Consider the following 5,325-nt stretch of genomic DNA (forward strand, 5'->3'; position numbering starts at 1 on the left):
TAAAAAAAAAACCAGCTGAGCCGGCTGCGTTTCATTCTTTTTGTCTTACTTAAACCGTGTAAATCCGAACAGGGAGCTCAACTTGGACACATTGCCCACCATGATGGTACAAAGAAGCAGCACTGCTGCCTGGTGAGATGCACAGCGTTCCTGTGAGCACAGGCAGCACAGAATGTGTACGCAAGGTAATATACAGCATCTATAGTGAGAATAACCATAAGTTTGAGATCCAGTACACATTTGGAGTGAGGTCCCTGCCCCAAAGAGCTTACCATCTATTATATACAGATAGAAACATCCATGCCATGATGCAAGCTGGCCTAGAGGATTTCGTGTTAGATCACTAGAGAGAGGCCAACAATTCTAGAAAACCTGTGGAGATGCCTAGATGAGAACCTAACCATGGCTCACAGATGGGACGGCGCACTGTCTGTACTGACTACAATATGTACTTCCATCTGCTCCCTACAATGTGCCAATGTTCCTAGCTGTACTAACAGAGCCCCCTCAGTGTGTGCGCCAACCAATCCACTCATTGCTCTGTAAATGATAACAGTGATTGACGTAAATAGTAGGAGGCTTGGTCCTCTCTGGACCCCCCCCCCCCCCACACTTGTCTAACCTCTGACCATGGATATTGATTACCCATTGTATCCCCTGGAGCAAATCACTCCTAGCAGCTATTCACACTCACTGGGTGCTCAGTTTATTTGACCCGAGTCCAACAGTCTCTTGCACCCTGTGTAACTTGGCCCATTCATACAGTCATATGAAAAGGTTTGGGAACCCCTCTCAGTTGGCATAATAATTTACTCAACAAAAAATGTAACAGTTGTATGTAATTTAATTTCCCAGGAACATCTGAGTACTGGGGGGTTCTCTAAACAAAGATGTTTTTTAGTGAAGCAGTATTTAGTTGTATGAAATTAAATCAAATGTGAAAAACTGGCTGTGCAAAAATGTGGGTACCCTAATTTTGCTAATTGGAATGCATGTAGCTGCTCAATACTGATTACCGGCAACACCAAATTGGTTGGATTAGCTTGTTAAGCCTTGAACTTCATAGGCCGGTGTGTCCAATCATGAGAAAAGGTATTTAAGGTGGCCAATTGCAAGTTGTGCTTCTGTTTGACTCTCCTCTGAAGAGCATGGGGTCCTCAAAGCAACTCTCAAAAGATCTGAAAACAAAGATGATTCTGTATCATGGTTTAGGGGGAAGGATACCAAAAGCTATTGCAAAGGTTTAAACTGTCAGTTTCAGCTGTAAGGAATGTAATCAGATAATGGAAGGCCACAGGCGCAGTTGCTGTAAAACCCAGGTCTGGCTGGCTAAGAAAAATACAGTAGCTGCATATGCAGAGGGTTGTGAGAATGGGTTACAGACAAGCCAAAGATCTTCTCCAAAGACCTGCAACATCTTACTGCAGATGGTGTTTCTGTACATCATTCTACAATTCAGCGCAATTTGCCCAAAGAACATCTGTACGGCAGGGGGATGAGAAAGAAGCCCTTTCTGCACTCACGCCACAGAGTCGCTTGTTGTATGCAAAAGCTCAATTAGACAAGCTACAGGCATTTTGGGGCAAAGTGCTTTGGACTGATGAGGCAAAAATGGATTTGGTCATAACAAAAAGCACTTTGCATGGCGGAAGAAGAACACCGCATTCCAAGAAAAACACCTGCTACCTACCTACTGGTGGAGGTTCCATCATGCCATGGGGCTGTGTGGCTAGTTCAGGGACTGGGGCCCTTGTTAAAGTCGAGGGTCGGATGAATTCAACCTAATATCAACAAATTCTTCAGGATAATGTTCAAGCATCAGTCACAAAGTTAGTTACGCAGGAGTTGGATATTCCAACAAGAAATCTACAAAGGCATTTATGCAGAGGGAGAAGCACAATATTCTGGGATGGCCGTCACTGTCCCCTGACTTGAATATCATGGAGCATATATGGGATGATTTGCAGCAGGCTGTCCATGCTTTGCAGCCATCAAATGTAACTGAACTGGAGAGATTTTGTATGGACGAATGGTGAAAAATACCGCCATCCAGAATCCAGACACTCATCAGAGGCTATAGGGGCTCCTAAAGGGTGTTAAATTTGCAAAAGGGGCTCAACTAAGTATTGATGGAATATCTGTTGGGGGGCCCACATTTATGCACCTGTCTAATTGTTGTTATGCATATTGTATATTTCCTGTAAATAAACTGTCACTGCTGAAATACCACTGTTTTCCATATAGCAAAAGGAAGTTGCTACTTTGAAAGCTCAGCCAATGATAAGCAAAACGCCAAAGAATTAAGAGGGTTCCCAAACTTTTTCATATGACTGTATGTATTGTGTGCAATTTGGTTTTACAACTCCCAGCATTCCTCTGGTTCTGAGACTTTCTTGTTGTTCCTGCTCCCATTCAGCACAATAAGGTTACAGGTAGAGGGTCATTTTTGCAGGTTCAGGGCACTTTTACAGAAGTTCTGGGAATCCCTGCGCCTGGAATATCTGTATATGTTTATTCCCCCGGTGCTTACACTGCACAAAAGGAAAGAAAGAAGGTAAGTAATATATATCTAGTAAACCAGCATAGGCAATATTAATAGCCAATGGCATTATACCCACAAGGCAATAACCAATGGCATTATACCCACTAGGCAATAGCCAATGGCGGCATGCCCACAAGGGAGTATTAATAGCCAATAGCATTATACCTTTACTGGGTTTTTTTTTTTTACAGACCCACACTGACCCATCTATCCACTCACATACAGACCCACACTGACCTATCTATCCACTCACATACAGACCCACACTGACCTATCTATCCACTCACATACAGACCCACACTGACCTATCTATCCACTCGCATACAGACCCATACTGACCTATCTATCCACATACAGACCCACACTGACCTATCTATCCACTCACATACAGACCCACACTGACCTATCCACTCACATACAGACCCACACTGACCTATCCACTCACATACAGACCCATACTGACCTATCCACTCACATACAGACCCACACTGACCTATCTATCCACTCACATACAGACCCATACTGACCTATCTATCCACTCACATACAGACCCACACTGACCTATCTATCCACTCACATACAGACCCACACTGACCTATCTATCCACTCACATACAGACCCACACTGACCTATCTATCCACTCACATACAGACCCACACTGACCTATCTATCCACTCACATACAGACCCACACTGACCTATCTATCCACTCACATACAGACCCACACTGGCCTATCTATCCACTCACATACAGACCCACACTGACCTATCTATCCACTCACATACAGACCCACACTGACCTATCTATCCACTCACATACAGACCCACACTGACCTATCTATCCACTCACATACAGACCCACACTGACCTATCTATACACTCACATGAACTATAACTACAAAAATTAATACTAACTGTAGATATTAGTACCACAATAGCCTTGGATATTATGCTTGTTCAAGAACTCATCCAGGCCCCTCTTATAGGCATTAACAGAATCCGCCGTTACAACATCACCAGGATGTTGTCCCTCACCCGTTTTTATGGGAAAAAAAGAACCCCTCTATCTACCTATAATCCCCTCTAATGTATTTGTACAGAGTAATCATGTCCCCTCGCAATATAGCAAAATACAAGGATTATATGATATGTCCTTAATACTTGGAACAATACCAAGCAAATCCCCATACACCTTACAAGAATTGTCTTACACCACATTTAGGAAGTAATAGAACTTTCTATAACATAACATTAGTCATTTTTGATAAAAAAAGACAATCTAGAAACAACCAAACAGCAAGTAATAATACTAATTATAGACAGAACCTAAAAAGCAAGCCGAAAAAAATGCATAATAAAGAGTTAGTTTATAAAATTAAGAGAAAACTCCACATCTCTATTTAATGGTGCATATAAATTTATATTAGAAAAATAAAAATGATTTTGGTCCAAAGTATACCTTCATTTAATTCTCATCTCTATAACAAGCAGTTGTGTAATACAATAATAGCTATTTTAATTAAAAATAAGTAACATTAATTATAGAATGACCACTGCTGTAACAGTGCAGAGAAGCATTAGGAGATGGTTCCCACATCGGTATGGCAGCTTTTGCAGTACTGCCTGGCTTGGCCCAGAGAGAACAGCAGTATATGCTCCCATTATGCATTTGATATAATCAGTGTAAAAACTACCAATATCATCATCTGAGCAATTTTAAATGCAGTTATACATATGGGAATATGTCCCCATTATAATTTGGCGTCTCTATGAGCAGGTTGGCTACTTTAATTAGCAATATTCCTCCTACAGACTGTGCTGGTACAACAGGCAGAGGTGCTTGAGAAAATGAAAGTTGTCAGGCTGTTTTAGCAACAGAGTTAAAATAGCCTAGTATGAGAAATAATGCAGGTGCAAATAGATACAGTATGTGCATTCCATAAAGCCAAAGGTGCTGTTACTTACAGTTGGAGATTATTATTATTATTATTATTATTATTATTATTATTATTAACATTTTATTTATAAAGAGCCAAAATATTCTGCAGTGCTGAATAGAAATAGCCAGAGAAGAGCCATGTAGTTACCTCCCTGTATATTTGTTAAACAAATATTTGAATAAGCGTACAATTATATTCCTTTTGCTTTGCCTGCCCTACTCTTTTGCCTTGACTGGCTTCTCTCCTTCCCACCCACAGGTGTTTCAGCTTTATAGTAAAACCCCGGTTTATGACTTACGTAGCCTTCCTGTCGTGTTATAATGTCCTTACACAAGTCCAACCGTGGAACACTAAGGGGCACATTTACTAATCCCCGAATCCGAATCCTGAATGGGAAAAAATCGAATTGGAAACAAAAATTTTGCGACTTTTTCGTCGCTGGCGTGTTTTTTTTTCGTATTTTGAGCGATTTGTTCGTCGCCATCACGACTTTTTCGGATTTTGCGTGACTTTTTCGTCGCCGTCGCGATTTTTTGTATTGAGCAATTGTAAACGGCAGAAAAACCAATCCGATTTTTTCACGACGGTGACGAAAAAGTCGCAGAAAATATACTATAAAGTCGTAACGGCAGCGAAAAAATTGCAGGACATACGAAAAAGTCGCGGCGGCGACGAAAAAGTCACAAAAATACAGATCATTACGAAAAAACGCGTTCGGACGCTTTCGGTCCGTTTGTGGATTAGTAAATCTGCCCCTAAAGCTGATGCCAGACGTGGTGTAGGGCTGATATTTTCGGCAAGCGGAAAAACGCTTGCCGAAAATACAGCCCTACGCCTGCTACTT

This window comes from Xenopus tropicalis, chromosome 7, assembly GCF_000004195.4.
Source record: "Xenopus tropicalis strain Nigerian chromosome 7, UCB_Xtro_10.0, whole genome shotgun sequence".
Lineage (NCBI taxonomy): Eukaryota > Metazoa > Chordata > Amphibia > Anura > Pipidae > Xenopus > Xenopus tropicalis.